The sequence below is a fragment of the Leuresthes tenuis genome, unplaced genomic scaffold, assembly GCF_036924035.1.
Source record: "Leuresthes tenuis unplaced genomic scaffold, fLeuTen1.0.hap1 SCAF_24, whole genome shotgun sequence".
Lineage (NCBI taxonomy): Eukaryota > Metazoa > Chordata > Actinopteri > Atheriniformes > Atherinopsidae > Leuresthes > Leuresthes tenuis.
Window position 1 is genome coordinate 23,743,389 of NW_027325378.1, and position 19,047 is coordinate 23,762,435.

The following is a 19,047-nucleotide window of genomic DNA, read 5'->3' on the forward strand; positions in this document are numbered from 1 at the left end:
TGTGGCAAGGTGCCACTAGCACTGTTTGTGCACCTCTCACTGGTGCCATTAAGCGCTCTTAGCAAAACAAATCTTTCCTTGTACTTGCTAACACTCTCACTTCAGTTTACAGCTGCCCAAGGCTAACACTCAACACCTGCAGACCATTATATCAGCGAGGGTGTAAATTTTGCACTAAACACTGCCTTAGAACTAGTTATATTCTTCTTTAGCCCTCTTCACTCACAAATTCAGCTATAACACTGCTAAGGCCACTGTTGTCCTCATTCACACAGGTCAATGCAGCACTGTCCTAATGTGTGCTTTTAAATAGTATGACTGTGTGTGAAGTATAAAATAAGATTTTTTTTTAACCTGTTCAACCATGCTGACTCTATTCAGCACAGTTCTTGGCTCAGCATTATGAATACTTTCACTGCTCGATCACAGCCGAAATGTCTGAACAAACCCCAAAGTTCCAGCTCTGTAAACAGATTAGTGTCACGATCATGCTTGGCTGTGTTGCTAGCTGTGACAATTAGCAAGGTGCAACAAAGGTTAAGCAAAGGACAGACAGTATGAAAAAAACTTTTGTGAGCTTCATTTAATCAGATAATAACATTGAATGGTTAATATTTGGGAGACAAATACCAAATTAAACATAGGGAAAACTTTGGGTACCCCTGTTCAAAATATCTGCCTGACAAGTTAAGAAGAGGCAAGATGTTCAACATTTTTAAGAAAAAATGGCTTTTGTTTTTACTTAGTGGAAACATTTTCTACATCCTGACAGCATTTCTCTCCATTTAATTTTAGTATTAACTTTAGCTTCAATTGAATGGGCCCTCTTGCATGTTAGCTTTGTGTGGTTTACTCACTTCATGGATGACCAAAGCAGTCTATAAGAGCAGCGAAAATTAACAGAAGCTCACAAATAAGCAGACATGTAGAAAATCATTAGCCTGTAGCAGTTTAGAAAACTATTACATCAAGACTGATTTCTTGATATGTGTTATTTGTTATTTTCCGTATCGTACTGTTTTTTTTTTCTTTCTTTCTTTGTAATTTTGTTCTGTGTTCAGTCTTTATGCGAAGCTCAGCTAATCATGGGAGTAGTGAGAGTGTTCTAACTCTAAGAAATAAAGCAAATAAGCAGATCTCACAAAAATGTTTCCGCCTTGAAGGCCTGCGCTGTCGTCCATGGTTAAAATAGCCATTGTTTAAGAAGTGTTTTGACGTTATTTATCTTTACATCACAAGTATGGCTCACAGGAGTGTGCCTTTGGCTCCTCTTACAATTAAATAAAGTATTTTCCCTTTTTTTTCCCCCATGGACACTTTTGTATGAGGGGGTTTCCATGTAAACAAACCTTTGTTCTGACTTTACTGGAACTGATGCAGTTGAAGGTCTCTAAAGACTGAAACTTACAATAGCAAATCATTCACTCTTTGAATCTTTTACTTTTATTGCTAAATTTAGTCTTTTTTTCTTTTTCTTTTTTTTTTTTAATCAGCAACACTTAGTTATGTGTATCACTGCTGTCTGAAAACAGATTTTAAAGAGCACAGTCCATTCTTTAATCCCAGTTTTTTGGGGTGATGCAGGACACTGTCTGATGCAGATGTAATGCTTAATAAATGTTCACAGGCGGCAGCGATGCATAGATTATTTACAAGTTGGGGAGTGTTTACCCAATAGGTCACGGAGACGGGTCAGCCAGACACCATTTCTCTCATTGTCCTGTGACATTTCATTTATTGATAATTTATGTGCAAAAAAAAATGACGGTGATGAGATTAGCAGTGCAAGGATTGTTCACAATTTATAGCCCAGAAAGGGCAGACCATGAGGCCACTCAGTGCAGGATGAAGAAAAATGCCTGGAGAACCTTTGACAAGGAACACTGATTTATAAGGAGCCAGGAGTGAAAAATGTGTTTGTACTAGTGAAGAGCTGATTCACTGTACTAAATGTGGTTAGGCCAGTGACAGGTAATGACAAGCTGCATTACTCAGTGACATTATTTAATTCTTTAACAGATGCATGGTACTGACCTGGCGATTCCCAAGTCCCTCATGTGGTGTGTATTATTTATCATCACTTCAGCATCATTGAGTGACTATGGTTCAAATAATATCCAAACTTCCACATCTAAAGAATAGAAATAACACAGCAGTGTTTGTCCTTCCTATTCATTTTATTTTATTTTGTCTCAGGTAGCCTACATGGTAGGCTCAAGTGTTTGAAACGAAGAAGTACATTTAATATCAGAGTGTAGGAGAATGACATGGACATTATTAAAATTGCAGAAGTGTTCACAAACATTCAGTACTTGCCTTTACAATTGTCCACCTACTGTATTAAATTTTCACTAAAACAGTCTAGAGAGCCATCATGCAGGACTCTGAGTATTCAGTCTTTTCTACATTTCAGTCTGCTGCTGTGTGTTTCTGGTAATAAATCATGTCTCTGTCTCCTCATAGAAGGCCCCAGACACTTTAATCATCCCATACTCTTGTGTGTTTAGCCATAATAATTTGGCTCTATCATGCAAGGACAGCCTTGCCTATGATTTATGTGTGAGTGTGAGAGAACGCAGAGGATGCTGAGCCAGAACACAGCAAGGCTGCTGATGATATTTTGGCTTCTGTTTTTCACTTCCTCCTGCCTTTCATACTGGCCTCTATGTTATATCAGTTAATTTCCTCATTCTGTTTCCCCTCTCTTGCTGCCAAAGCAGGGTCCATATGTTGCTCTTTATTAAGGCTGGAAAAGAGCTGAAGACTACATGAACTGAGTAGTTCCCAAAAATGCAATCTTGAGTTTCCCATTAGTTTTTTTCTTTACAAAGTCAGAAAGCCCAGAAGATAAAATGAGAATTGTAACTATACAAATGTTGTGTTGAATTTTTCACACCCAGCCAACTTCTTAATATAAAGTTTCACCAGAAACCATTAATGGCTGAAGATGAAGCAACACCAGAGAATAAAAGTCACCTTGCCCAAAAAGAGAATTTGAGGTCAAGTGTTCTGTAGTGTGAGCAAGTGTTCTGTGAGTGTGAATGTCAAGCAAAAGCCGGGGCCCGAGTGTGTCAATACCCAGTGTTGCAAATTAGCTCCTGGAACGGGGAATGTCGTCTCACTGACGGGGAAAGAGCCTAAGCTGTTATGGGAAGTGGAACAATACCAACCAGCTATAGTTGGGCTCACCTCCATTCACAGCACAGGCTCTGGAGCCAAACGCCTGGACAGGGCATGGCCTCTTGTATATTCTGGAGTTACCCAGGTAGAGAGGGCAGGTGAGGGGATATTGACAAGACCTGAGCTGAGCGCCCAAGTGTTGTCCCCAGTGAGTGAGACGGTTGCTTCACTGTGGCTATGAGTCGCAAAAGGGAAGACTCTACCTGTGTTTTGTGCATATGCACCAAACAGCAGCTGAGGTCCTCTTGGAGTCTCTGGGTGGTTTACAAAACGGGGTTTTCCTCACAATTGACTTTACCACTGTTTGTCATTTCCCTCTAAACTGTTTCATACTGAAACTCTCATGGGATTGAATGAATCACTGTTTTCCTGGCAGCCTTGAATATGAGAGTGTGTTAAATATGAGAGCATGTCATGATGTCGGCAGTCTCAGCAAGTAGTTAACACCATCTTTTCTCAGTCCATTGAGGTTTAGTTGAGTCAAGTAACAAATAGTCAGGTGAGACAAAGAGGACAGCCAATCAGGCTCCTTCCTCTGCCAGCTGATTAGGTGTTGTTGCCTCATTAATCACAAACAACAGCTTTGGCGCGTGGTAATTAATTAATCTATTTTAATCAAATCAAAACAAGATGGTCCTATTGTTTAGAAAGGAGTTTGGCTGCCGATGGGAGGACTTACAGGGTTTTCTAGTGAGAGACCTGTCTTGGCAGCTCGAATTGAGATATTGGTGCCATTTGATTAAAGCAGATAGGTTGAAAGAGGCAAAATATGACAAGCACCAAACAGAACTGGCTGACTGATGTCTTCATTGATAAACTTCCACCAACTACGGCAGTTAGGTCTGAGTGGCACTGCTTACCAGAGGCTACTTATGTGCATTAATCCGACTTTACCATCCCTGCTGGCATCACGGGAGATTTTCAAGTCTAGCAATTTTCATATTTTAGGTTCATGCAGTGAAATCATTTGGCAAGCTTTCAGTCTGTCAGGACTCCAATGCACGGCAACGCTGCAACTGAGAAATAGCGGAGGCGTCTCATCAAGCGCTGAAAGTGTGTGTGTGTGTGTGTGTTTGTGTCTGGTGGGGGTTTATGGAAAAAAATCTGTCCTCTTTTGGATTTCAGTTTCTAGTTTTTACCAGAGACACTGATACCGTTTTTCTCCCTTCCAATATAACCTTTATCTTGCTCTTAAAATTGCATATAAACAGCACTCTCTGAAAAGCCGTGGAAATTTCTCTCAATATGCAAAACTCTTTTCACAGGCCCCTTTATGGCTGTCATGTGATGTATTTTTGAGATATGCAAATATGACATTTCTCCTCTGTGATTGTGCTTCGGTCCCAGCGCTACCTCCCTTTCTCCCTTTTTCTGTCAGTGAGAGGTGAGACATCACCTGTTCAGCTGTTGAAAACATTACAGCAGATTGCAGCATGTCTGGTACAACTAAAAAGAAATTTACTGTCACTGTCCCTTATTTTAATTTGGTGATGTCCCTGTTTTCTCTGTTTACTGAAAAAAAGGAAAATCTCTTCTCACTGAAACGGCTAGATTTGTAAATGATGGACACATTAAGTAAGGTTTGTTGAGGCCCTGTCATAGGAAATAATAAAGTATATTTTAAGGGAAAGACTGTTCTTTCTATTGTGTATATGCCGGGCAAGTAAAAATATATGTTGATACAGAATGTTTTACATGATATAATTGTTTGTCAATACATATGTATATGTTTAATATATCATCATTCATAAGATTATTCAATACGCATCTAAATGTGATCTTTGATGCAATTCAGGGATGATACATTTTTAAAGTGAATGATTTGCCTAGATTCAATGCAATTAAATTTAATTTTCTGCAGTTTGATACAATATCTGGCAAAAACCATTTTTCTTATATGTGCAGTCTGATAAAATATCAGACTGCAGCAATAGAGTTCTAACATAGATATTAATTTTCCACTCTCATGAAAACTGTAAATGAAAATTCTTTTCTTATGAATATGGCATGGGATAACTTCCTTGAACTAGATATATTTGACAAAAACAAGGACATGAGAACTATGATTATTACTTCATTGGAAAAAATGCTTTTGTCAATAGTTCTTGTTTGATTTAGTCTTTTATTTTGATATTCAGGTCTAACATAATTGCTGAAATATTGTGTAATTGGTATTTATTAACACAGCTCTAATATACTGTGCAGTATCGTGTCACCAAAGCCATCTCTGTCAACCACACTGTAAGACTATACATCTTACAGCCATATGTTGGAAAATGGATGCTGTAAATACCATTTTTCTCACTGAGTTATGGCTAAACTCCCAAGAAAATAGCTTTTAATGTCTGTTTCTTTTCCTTATCTGTGTTATTCTTGCTTGTGGTAACTTTATTATTCTTATTATTTTTTCGACTGTCTGCATATATATCAATGGTTAGTGCCAAGGTCTGGCAAGAAACCATTTTTCTTATGCAGTTTAATATTACAATTTTTCTTGTGCATAGGTGCAAGTGATGGTGAGTGTGTCCTCCACCAGCCCTCTTTGACCATTTAATCTAACAAGCTTTATTGATTAAAAAAACCTTGATTTAGCCAGAGAGGACTAGAATTGTCGACAGTGGAACACAAAAGGACAGAATAGATAAAGACAATAGACAGAAGACAGACAATGACAAGTGTGTGTGTAAGGTGTACTGTGGTGCATATAGATGAATGTGTGGAAGTTTGTGTTGTGGTCTGTAAGTAACCCCCATATCCACCAGAAATAAAGCTGTCCAACTGACATAACGCAGTGATGCTGACCTTCAGCATTTACTCAGCATCAACCAGTGACCACAGCCAGTGACAGGCTAGATCACAGCTGGTGCTGGTGTGTTGTGTTGGTGTGTTGGGCCAGTGTCATGCACCTCCACCAGTGCTCTGGATTGCCCCCCAGTCCCAGCAGGACTGGACCCCTGCCCACAACAGAGCCAACCAGGGCATGAACCCCCCCCCCAGCAGGTCTGGTACGGAGGGTAGGGGGAGGGAAGCACCCCTCCCCAAACCGCATTGCGACCCCACCAAGGGCAAGGGGCACGCCCTCCCATCCAACCCACAGTGAAAAACCAGGAGCTGCACGACACAGGCCCACCAGCCAGTGGAGCATCACTCCCCGTAGGGATCCAGTTGGTAAACATCCTGGCGGGGCAAAACCCCCAACATTCCCACCCCAGCAGGTCACCCCCCAGGACACAAGCCTGGCTTGTGGTAACTTTATAAATCTCACCAGGTGAGTGTTCAGATCTGCCGTGTTATGGTTCACAAACTTCTGTCAATATTTTGCTTCTTCTTATAAAATCTGTATGATATGATGCTATACTTGATTTTACCTTTTAAACCCTGTTAGCACTGGTCATCAGGCATGTTTTTTGTTTTGTTTAGTTTTTTTCTTCTCATGCAATGATAGAGGCCAAAAAAGCTGATTCCCATGGTAGATCTGAGCAGGGCATCTGTCTGGTGGGCCTTTTTAAACACTGTTACAATATTTAATACACTCTTCTCACTCTTTTTAACCATTGTAGTAATGGGGAGGACATACTGTTTTGTCTAAGTATAACAAAATAAAGAAATCTGACTCTGTGTGGGGTTAGCAGCAACACTTAAGTCGGCAGGCTTTTAAATGTAGAACCTGGCCATCAATCGTTTCGGTTGCATTTTTTTTTAATTCATGGGTCTGTGTACCAGATTGATTCCATCTTTAACTTTAGAATTGGGACTCAATTTGAATATTTTTGTTTAAATAAGGGAACATCCACTGTTTTGTAGAAACAGAATGGAATAGACGTGCTACATCAACACTACAGTCAGTTGGATAAGAGCTTGTGTTCCTGTTCCCCATGTGTCTGATCTCACAAATGAATGTGTAAAGATGTGTGCATGTGTTTGTGTCATACATGTCTGTGTCGGAATAGGATGGCTGTGTTCATCTTCACTAAAAATGCGGTGAAAAAAATAATTGTCCTCTGTCAAAAATGTGGAAATATTAGCTATTTAAAAACAAAGATAATTTGTTTCTTTTTTTTTTTTTAAATCTGCCCAGATTTTCTAACACTTAATGAAATATTTGAAGGCACTCCTTATGCATAGAGGCTTGTAGTTCAAATTATGCAAGCCACAGTGCTCTGGTGGTCATATTGCATGAAAGAGCACAGATTTATTGAAATTTCGGGTGTATGAACTGTATTTGAAAAGTATTTGTATGTAAAAAGAATTTGTAAAAAAAAAATGTGTGTCACAAGAACGAGGGTGTCAGCCACTCTAATCAGCTTGCATACAGAAATTGTAAATTTTGAAAGTCGCAGAAAGGAGCACTTTTTTTTTGTCCACCTCTGATGATTCAGAAAATACCAAAATGCTGAATCACACGGTAATAGCCCTGCCTCTGTTGATTTGCTTGAAGGTTAAATGTTGTCTCGGACTGAAAGTATGCTGAAGTAGTTTATGATCAAAGAAAAAAGACTATTTTCATAAAATGTTGAATATTTTAAAATGTATGAAAGGTATCATATGTTCAAACTCATAGCCATTATGTCCAGAATGAGACAGATGACACAGAAAGAATAGTGAGAATGCAGTATTATATGAGACTTTGCTGCAGGAGCATATACCAGACTATCCAAGCCAACAGATCCATTAAAAGCATCAGAGAAAGCAAAGGAGGAACTTTTTCAGTTCTTGTTAACAGCAGATGGTGTCATCTGTAACCGGGACATTGAACTGCTGGTTGTGACAGTTCATCTGTGTTATTCTGGTACACGGTGGTAGCGGTGTATAAACTACTTGGCTCTGACACAGTCTGTGATGTCACTGAAGTTCAGTTGTTGCAAAGCAGCAAATGTAACACCCCAATGCATTCATAGTGATTGGAGATTTCAACTAAGTCTCCTTCTCTGCTACAACTTCTAGTTTCCAGCAGTTTGTCAACTGCTTCATCGAAGAAAATAAAAAGTTGGATTTATTACATGCAAATGTAAAAGCTGCATACAACTCCTCTGCCCTTCCTCCATTAGAAAAAGTAAACCACAACCTGCTTCTCCTAATCTCCAAGTATACATTCATTTTTCAGCGGCATTATCTGAGATGATCTGCGAGGATGCTTTGAGTTCACAGACTGGAATGCACTTTGCAACTCACACTGAGATGACATTAATGCCATGACTAAGTGTATAACAGACTACAATAACTTCTATGCAGAGGAGTATTCTCACAAGGACAGTGAGGTTCTTATCCCATAACAAACCCTGGCTCTCCAGTGACCTGAAAAGGCTGCTTAACATGAAAAAAAGAAAACCCTCAGGGATGTAGACAGGGATTTTTTGAGGACGTGTACAGATTAAAAAGTAGAAAGCGAGCTACAGCAGAACAGGAGAGATGTATGATCAGGGATGAAGAAGATCACAGGCTTTAAATTGAACGAGAATCTGACTGAATGAAGTCTGGACTGAACCAATGAGATGAACATGTATTCCAGCAGGTTCAATTCAGATCAACACTCAATTTGACCCTCCCTTTTCTCCAGCAACACAGAACTCACCCTCTCTGTAGCGACATCCTTCCTATCACACATCTATAATATCACCTTCTGCTTCAGTCATAGATCTCAACACAGCCTCATGGACAGCTCCCCTCACATCAGGACACTCGGAGATCTCTGCTTCCCTCTTCATACTTGTCTGTCTCCAGCAGTCAGGTGTAAAAGCAGCTGGAGAGACTGAACCTGAACAAGGCTGCAGGTACAGATGGTATCAGCCTCAGGGCCGTGAAGGCCTGTGCAGAACAGCTGTGGGATTTTACAGCACCTCGGCACGTCTTCATCTTTAGCCTAAGTCAAGAGAAAGTTTAAATTCTTTGGAAGATACCCTGCCTTGTTCCAGTACCGAAAAGACTGGACTGAATCCATCTACCATCAGTGCTTTAACATTACACATCAAGAAAGTTCAAGAGAGACTGTTGTTGGCTCCCCTCAGTAGGCAAGTGAACACTTTTCAGGAACCACTGCAATTTGCTTATAATCATGAGGTTGATGTAGGAGATGCCGTCATCTGCTTGCTTCAGCAAGACCACTTTCATCTGGACAAAACAGGCAGCACAATGAGATTTTATTTCTCCAGTGCTTTTAATACAATTCAGCCTGCACTGTTATGCAAGAAATTGCAATACATACAGGTGGATGTCTCCACAATCACCTGGATAGTTGACTACCTGTCAAACAGACCACAATTTGTGAGACTGAAAGGTTGTGTTTCTGAGGAGGTGGTCAGCAGCACAGAAGCACCACAGAGGACTGTACTCAGTACACCTCAGACGTATACAATGCAACACTATACAACATCTCCACATGACTGCAGTTTTTGGCTGTATCAGAAATGGACAAGAGGCCGAGTACAGGGAAGTTGATCACTTTATGGTGTGGAAACAATCAACTCGTCTTGAACACAAACAAAACAAACGAGATGACTGGGATTTTAGGAGAACCAGGAATATCCAAACAATGTATCCATCCTAGGAGAAGAGGAGGTGGGTGAGAAATGTCGATACCTAGAATTTTACCTGGACAACAGACTGGACTGGACTGACAACAACAGACTGAGGCTTCCTTGAAGAAAAAACATAACAGACTTCTTAGATAAGCTTAGGTCCTTGAGTCTCTCCACTAAGATGTTGCATAACTTCTAGAAGTCTGTGTTGCAGAGTGCAATCTACATTGCAACCATCTGTTAGGGCAGCAGCATTAGCACCTGTGGTTTAAAGAAACTTTAAAGCTGACTGTATAAAGAGGAATGCTGCACAAGTTAATGAATATAAAAAACAACTCTGCCCACCATCTAATAAACAGTGTTGAAACAACAAAGTGTGTTCAGTCAGAGGCTTCTTCAGCTCTGCTACAACAGAGAATGTTTCAGGAGGTCATTTGCTAGCAGCAATAACCCTGTAAAATAAGATAAAAAAGATTATTCCAACGATAAAATTTCTCTTTGGGATAAATTGAGTATTTTTAAAATTAATTCATGAATTAAATAGGAGGACGTATTTGCAGAGAAATACTCCACAACACTTTTCTGGTGGGTTATAAGACATGCTCTAGGCCATATTGAGGCATGTACACTAGCGATTTACAAATTAAGAGCTTTTCCTTCTGTAGTTCTTAAAACAAAAATGAAATCATGTTCTCACAGCAAAAAATTGCCATTGATACAGAAACGTGAAACATACCAAGAAAAAAAAGTGACAAATGGCACTGTAATGTATATACAGAGGACATAATGGTAATACTTCCTAATTATTTTCAAAACCAGTTACATTACTATTACAAAGGTGTTTGCTGTAATGTGTGATCTTCCCTCGAGTAATAAACAGTTCAGTGTGCAACTTTTCTGACAGAGATTTCATAACTGTTGTCTTCCTCCAAATGTGTGAGCAAAACAGATCAAATTTTCCAATTCCCAGTAAATACAGGTACAATAAAGTTTCTTCCAAAAATGATGTCATTGCAGCTAGTTTTGTGTTGGCATATGTAGTGCCTAATATGGTAGTGGCACATGTGACACATTCTGACACCGCTGCTGTTTGATATAGTTGAAAAATAACAGCACATTCATGCACATTCATGCAACAGTCATGTCAAAAGTACTGTTGACAATAGCACAGACACTATCTGTTTGGTGTATTTTGTTGTCATGTCAAAATATAGGGCATACTCTCTTGTCAAACCAAGGCGATAATGTAATCTGACATCGCAAAGCAAAAATCCCAGCTACCCCGAGCACATAACAGTACAGTAGCTGGAGAAGTCAATTATAACTTCATCCTGGCCAGAGGGTTTTCAAAAATATTTATTTACAGTGACCAAAACCTATGTTCATATGTGAACAATAGGTGCAAATGCAAATAAAAAAAAGAAAAATCTGTGTAAAAATAGAAACGACACGGGAGAGGGGTTACTTTGGTATGTTGTTTGACTGGAATATTTTCCTTCGTATAATTCAAGCATTTAGTGCGGTGGCCTGGACAGTCATTTTGGAGTAGCCGTAAATAGAGATCAAAAGCTTATTTTTTGCTGCAAGTATACTAGAGCAGCATTAATTCCCAGGCAGGGTGGTGAACACAGTACAGAGCCTATATTGCACATGCTGACCTCAATCCATTTTCATGGAGCTTTTAACAGGAAAACAAATGTGCTTTCATACAGCCAAACAAACAGATGCTTATTTTTACAGCGTGGCCTTTTACAGGAGGCTCAGTGCCCTTACTTTTACAGTTTCTCAGTTTTCTGAAATGTCATCTCTCCAATGAATAGTGTTTATCTAACCATCTAATTCCTGCCACAGAGGGAGAATCACAGAGAGACAAACAGGTTACCAGTCTCTGTGTTTTTTATAGTGCAGTTATGGAAGGGTTGGCCTTTTTGGGGGGGTTTGAACAATGTTGTGGGAGCACTCTGTCATTTCTCACTCTGTGACGTTTAGGAGCTGCCTGCTGCCTCTTCCACATTAAACTGAGCATGGTATCACTCAAAGTAGGGCTGTAATGCACAAATAACCGGCAGCCATTTTAGAATAAATGCATGGCTGTGGCAGCGGGATACGGCAGACCTTTGGATGAACTCCAAATAGAGCCCTCTGTTTCCAATTTAGTCGATGCTCGTGATTTGTCACACATACACGTATACAGTCTGCTCCCCTACCACTCCCTGAGCCCCTGTTTCTTATCTGGGTGGGAGCTTGAGGTAGTTAAACAGACTGGCTGCTCCACCACTGGCTAGAGGACAGTAGTAACTCTCATGTAGAACCACTTTCAAAGGCGCATTGAATTGAACTGGATTTCATTTGAATGTATTTAACTGGATTTAATGATGCTTTATTCATCCCTGAAGGGAAATTATATTGTTTCAGTATAAACTAGAAATATGAATTAATAACGGGAGGAAATAGATAAACTCTCTTAGTAGACACTATGGACAGAAACTCACGACCAACAAGCCAATATCCAGGATGGAGTTTCTTCATGATGATGTGTCCAGGATTACAATATCTGTTGGGAAGGACAGTAATTCTTCCTCTTCCACTTTTATTGCTCTGTCTGCAATCTCTGTCAGGTCAGTCTGGAAGTTGTTCTTTTAGCCATGTCAGCTATTACTGCTATGTCCATATAATTTGTCCAATTTATTTGCCAGTTATCTCACAGTCAGATGATGATCAAGAGAAAAAATTATTAAAACTTTCTCATCCTTTCTCTGTTTTCATCTCGGCCTACATTCTAGCTCCTCTTCCTTTCAATTTAGGGGCCAATTCTGGGCATTGCTTGGGGTTTGGAAATTTCAAACAGCAGCTCAAGTGTGTTAACAACTTTCCCAGTGATGTGGTTGCATATCATAAGAGATGTTAGAAAAATACTAGTAGAACCAGCAAAAATTATTTCATACTGTTCGGAATACATTGCCATCTCAAAAATTTAAACCATAGATTGTCAAAAAGCTATGTTTTGAAGATAAGTTCAAATGTACCTGTTAGACCTTCTCTGATAATCCCCAAATTGATTGTTTACAGTAGTGTTAACTCATTGAGTTTCAAAAGAGTACACTTTCCTGCATGCTCTTCTTACACTATATTGCCAAAAGTATTCACTGGTGCGCAGTCATGTTGGTACAGGAAGGGGCCATCCCCAAACTGTCTCCACAAAGTTGGGAGCATGAAATTGTCCAAAATGTCTTGGTATGCTGAGGAGCCAAGCCCAGCTCCTGAAAAACAACCCTCCTCCACAAAACTTTACACTTGGCACAATGCAGTCAGACAAGTACCGTTCTCCTGGCAACCACCAAAGCCAGACTCATCCATCAGATTGCCAGATGGAGAAGGATGATTCGTCACTCCAGAGAATTCATCTCAACTGCTCTAGAGTCCAGTGGCAGCGTGCTTTACACCACTGGAGGTGATTGGAGCACTTGAATTTAATTATTTGGATGGGTGACTGAATACTTCTGGCAATATAGTGTATGTAAAACACTTTTTAATATCGCAAACCTCATTTTCAGCATTTCATAGTCTGTGTTTACTTAAAACAATTATAATGTTTAAATGATTTACAATCTTTGTAGAGAGGTTGTATTGTTGGTAATATAGATGCCAGAACTCTATCATGAGTCCTACTGTGCCATAGGGATGCAATGTTGTGTCAGTGGCACACTGAATTTTCCCCACGTGAAAGAACATGAGTGGACCAACTGTATCTATTTGCACAATGCACACTATGACTGGGCTGTACTGTGTCACTTATATTAACTGCTTGAATGAGAAATGTATTGGTGTTATTCCTTTCTTAAAAAGAGAATTAGAGGTAGCAGGTACCAAGGTGAAGACAAGGCAAGTTATAACTGTCACCTGGTGGCTCTGGGTTTTAGGCTACACACATAGTCAGGAAAGTCTCTTGTTTATGTCTAATGAAGCCCTTTGTTGCATTTTTAGTTTTTTTTCCTCAATGTTTTCTATCGCCGCTTTATTGCTGACAATCAAAATATGTGCATATATACACTGCTTGAGGTTACTATAAGTTAACATTTTCATTGGAGCATAACTCAATGTCATGACTGTACAAAGAATAAAACATAGATTAAAAGATAACAGTTTGAGGTACTGCTGAGTTAGGAAACTCAAACTCGACATAACTTGTGAATTACGATAAAAATAAAGTCAGGGAGTCAGTCTTTAACACAGCATTTACTAGATATGAATGAGAATGTATTTTCTCTTCTCTTTTGGGCCTACTTGCTATTCATGCTTCCAGGCAACTTTTAACATCCCCTGCAGGCACTGAAGGAAGATTCTGATGTGACCCCAACAAGCCTGGAGAATGCTATCTGGGGGACAAAATGGCTTTGAGTCATTACAGCCTATTCTTGTCTTGTCTAGTATGATCTTTGCACCCTTGGCAGTTTTCGAGGACTCAAAAATGTCTCAGTAGACGAAAGTTGTTATGTCAAATTCCCTATGAATGAAAAAAAAGTGCATAAGAGAAAAGTTACCATTTTCCATATCTTCCAACTATGGATACATATTCTAACATTTTGGAGTAATCTTTTAAATAAAAACATGTCTACATGTATATCAGATTTGAAATAACTGCTTATGGTGCCTTTGGATTTTTCAGACAATATAACAAAGGAAATAATTCTCATTCAACCCTTAAAACATGACAGTTATGTATTTCAGTGTAAAATTTGTAAATTAAGGACTGTCAGTCATTGTGGGTCAGTCAATTCAAGCAATAAATAAATACAAACAGTTAGCGTATGTCTTTAAGTAGCGAGCATATGCTGCAGACTCTTTGACAACCTCCATTAGTGGGTGGAAAGCGGTCTGATCACTCCAGCTTGTTGCTCTTCAGTGGGATGCAATGTGATGAGCTATGAAGTGAGTTGCCTGCTGGGTGATTGATACATGTTATCAGGCTAGATAGAAGGAAATTGGTGTTGTCCATCTCATTAGCACCCATTGATCCACCTGAAGGCTATAGGGAGTAACATGGGGAGGGAGAAATTGTGAAAGAGAAAGGAAAGGCTGTTGTTGCTAAGCTGGATGCTGGATCCAGAAGCAGCTTAGATCCTTTGATTACCCTTTTACTTTTTCGACTGCATCTCTGTGCAGAGATTCTCCACAGGAGATACTGCAAAATGCTTTGGAAGGTGGTCACTCAAGTGGGTTTAGACTGCAATATAATACTTTACTAGTGGTGGTGGGTAAGAGATCATTCCACTTATTATTCTATAGTCAAGAAGAATAGTCTCTTGAGTGTTTTTTTGGTGTGTCAGATTTCGATGGAGGGTCATGTTTAACATAGAAAACATTTTTATAGAATACAAAAAACCCCATCTCATTTATGTCCTAGTTTAAAGCGAGCAAAAAGAGTACAGCTGTACCCTAAATGATTAGCTGCAGCTCATTTTAAAGTGATAAAGTCATAATGCAACACAATCTGTGTAACACAGCAGGCAAGTTCCTTTTTTTTCAGTCTGTAATCTCTGCTGCTTAAAAGTCTCTGAAATTACAGTTAATGCTCCACACACTCAGATACTTACTCTACCTGTAGCAGCAGGACCTTCTTTCACATCACATTGACATATCAGAGTCATAATTATGAGTCTATTTAAACAACATTAAAGTAATAACATGGAAAGTAGGATTTTTCTGAAAGTGCTAATATACCTGACTTCGCACTGGCAAATTCAAGCAGACGGGGACATCTCAGATCGGCCAAACTTTGTTGTTAAAAGTAAATAATAACAGAAATGAAACAGCCATTGGGGTAGATTTTCATGTGGCTTATACTGACAGAAACCCTGTTTTGTTCTTTCAAAGAAGGACATGAAAGGCATGAGCACCGAGATTTTTGTGGATCGCTGTTTTGCATATTCAGTGTTAGTTTCCCCCTGAGAGCTATTATTAATTGTCTGTCTTTTGTATGCTGCCCATGATCCTGGGGCCAGATGCATAAACAATGAGTACTCACAATAAACATGTGTATGCCTTTTTCTGTCCAAAAAAAATCGATATATGTAGAGGAAGGATTTGGGAATTCTTCAGACCAAGAATACACACATTATTAGAACAATTTAACCCTGTTATGGTGAAGTGGAAACAAAAAAAGATGTGAAACGATTACACAAGATAAAATAAAATAGCAAACAATTTCCAATTTCAAGGAGTTTGCTCATATATAACATGGTTCTATTTTATTGAAGGTGCTATAAGTAAGTGTAGCTGTGTATAACCGCCACATAAATGGCTCATACACTGTTGCAGGTTTCATGTGGCTGCTTTTCCGGAGCTGTGTGAGGAACAGGCTCTGCTGTAGCCCTGATGATGTCTGTATGTGAGCTGATGTATTCTTTTTCTCCTCAGCTGTGCTGAACATTTCTTGCTTTATTCTTTTTTACCTCTGCAGGGTCCTTTATTTTCTAACTTAAAGGGATGGTCACTTTTTTCCATCCCAAAGATTTTGTTTGTGATTCAGAAGCCGAGAGAGAAAATACAACAGATTTGCTTTTCTCTACTTCATTGAACGACAAGTCTTACTTTCATAAAGCCACGTTTCTTCTGTCACTTTCATCCTCATGTCTATTTAGTTGTGGTGCAAGCTATCTTTGTATATGTAAATCCAAATCAAGCTTGCAGGCTTACATGTAATTTCACAATGGATGAAATTTATAAGAGAGCCAAACAATACACAGTTTTATAATTTAGGTGAAAAAAATGTATATGCTGACTTCTGCCTTTGTGCGTATGACACTTTTATTCATGATTTACATTTGAACATTGTTAAGCTGAAGATTGAAGTCTTCTCACAGCTATGTGAAAGTACAAGCAAATGTAATAAAGTGTAAACAAGATTTTTGTTTGTTTATTTGTTTCTGTTTTACAAGAGCCAAACAGCCCAGCCGATAACAACTTAACTTGACATATTACTAGATTACAAATAACAAGCTCTGTCTGTGTGGTTACTAAATTACCTGCATTTAATTATCCACAGGTCTGGTTGTTTAGGACCTTATTTCAGTGTGAGCTGCTCTTAGTAGATTGCTGTGGTCGTTACTGAAATGATCTGACTTTGTCTGTTTTCATACTTCAACACAATTAAAGAATTCTAGATTGGAGCAGCTTCTGCATTAATGTGGATGTTGTACCAATCTGTCATGGTGAAGAGATAGCTGAGCCGAAAGGTAATTTTGATTTACCGGATGATCTATGTTCCTACCCTTATGTATGGTCAGGAGTGGGTCGTGATTGAAAGGGTGAGGAGGATCAAAATGTTGTGGTGGTTCACGCATCGAGTCAGGATTTCTTCCAGATGCCTCCCAGGGGAGCTGTTTGGGACATGTCCTACAGAGGAGGAGACTCGAGGCACAACCAGGATTCCCCGATAGGGTTACATCTCTTGGCTGGCTTAGGAACACCTTGGTGTTGCCCGGGAAGACCTGGAGAAATCAGCTTAGACAACCCAGTTCTGGATAAGAGGCTGAGGATTGATGGATGGGTGGATGGAGTAGCATTTAACATGTATATATACATGTGTATATATATATATATATATATACATATATATGTTTATGTTCATGTAGTGAAGCACTTTGAGTGGTCAGTTAGACTAGAAAAGCGCTATACAAGTACAAGTCCATTTACCATTTACCATTTATGTGTATATATACATTTTTATATACACACATTGTTAAACATGCAAGACTAAAAAAAAACATAAGATGACTGGCTTTCTGGCCATTAACCCCACTGTTGGGGGACCATGGCAACCTACAGTGAGCTCTCCACAACCTCAGCTGCTCAGCTGGTGCAGGAGACTTGGAGCCAGAAAGGGAGAACTATATCTTCTCATCCTCACCCCATCTCATCATTCTCCACCCACGTATTCTCCCTAAGGCTCCCCTGTAGAACAGTGGAGGCAATATTTTATGACAGAATCTCTCAGACTATTAGGCACCCAGAGGCACCTCTGGGAGTCACCTCTCTCTTACTGTCTCCCTTGTTTGACTCTCCTCCCTTCGCTGTCTTCCTTTCAACACTCCTCCCCTCCCCTGCTCTGGCAACACAGCTGTTATCTATGGGAGATGAACACTCACATGCTCTACAGTTTTTTACTTTGACATCAAATGCAGAAGACATTTAGAGAAACACATGTAGATGAAAACAGAAAGGCAAAAAGGAATGTTTGTATGTCATTTTGTTTTTGTCTGATCAACCTGGATAACAGAAACGTGAACACGACGTCTTAACAGATACCAGTGCGTGTTTGAGACGTGACATTTGTTCGAATTACATCTTGATATGAACACAAGCAACAAGTTTCTCCTTCATTCACTGTAGCATGTACAGAAGTTAGGCTCTCTCACACACACACACACACACACACACACTCTAATTCAGATATGGTGAAACAAATTACAAAACATATGTTCAAGTTACACAATGTACGAACCTATTCTAGCATTATAGATCAGAATTCACTGGGAGTTTGGTACTATGTCAGTGTGTGGGTCGTCACCTGAATGTTTCAACTGTGGCTGATGGCAGATGATGTAAGATTTGTGGTATTCCTAAAGGACTAACATTTTGCAAACCTTGCATTTTTGAGAAACATCTGTCTCATTCTTCCCTGAAAGAAAGTTTAACAGAACTGGCTGCATTTCCTTATTGATAACCGACTCTAAAATGGACAAAGATACTTAATACACCAACAGTCTCAGAAACTGACAGTGTCTGAACAGTCTCTGTCTAACTTTAGCATTAATTAACTCATATCCTGGTACTTCAACAATATTAAAACATTGTCAGTACAGAAGCATGAAGACACGTGTGCGTTACAAAAATTAGAATTTCAGAAAATAAGAATCTTATGTAAACCCTTGCACCATAAAATCAGATATCAGATAGACTTTAGAAAGTCAGGTGTAGAAGCCTAATGTTCACATATGCTGCTTCAAACAGAACATTCACTCAGGCATAAAGGTTGATAATAAATCTTTTAAACATATTTTCTTCTGCTGTAACATTCCACTGCATCACTTTTCTTCTGTTTAAAATTATGTTGCTCATAATCTGTCTCAACAACTTGCCGTCACTGTTTTTGTATCAATTTTGTTTAATATAATGTTTATCATTAAAATAAGTTGATATTATGTGAGGCTATTTAATCTTATTATGATGTGGTGGCTTGACATAGTCAGGAGTTAAAAATGGAATGTTCACACTGATTTCTCACCTGACACACCTTTTCTGTCTCTGTTTGTTGCATATGCAGACATTCCAGTAAATCCCTACACAGTCA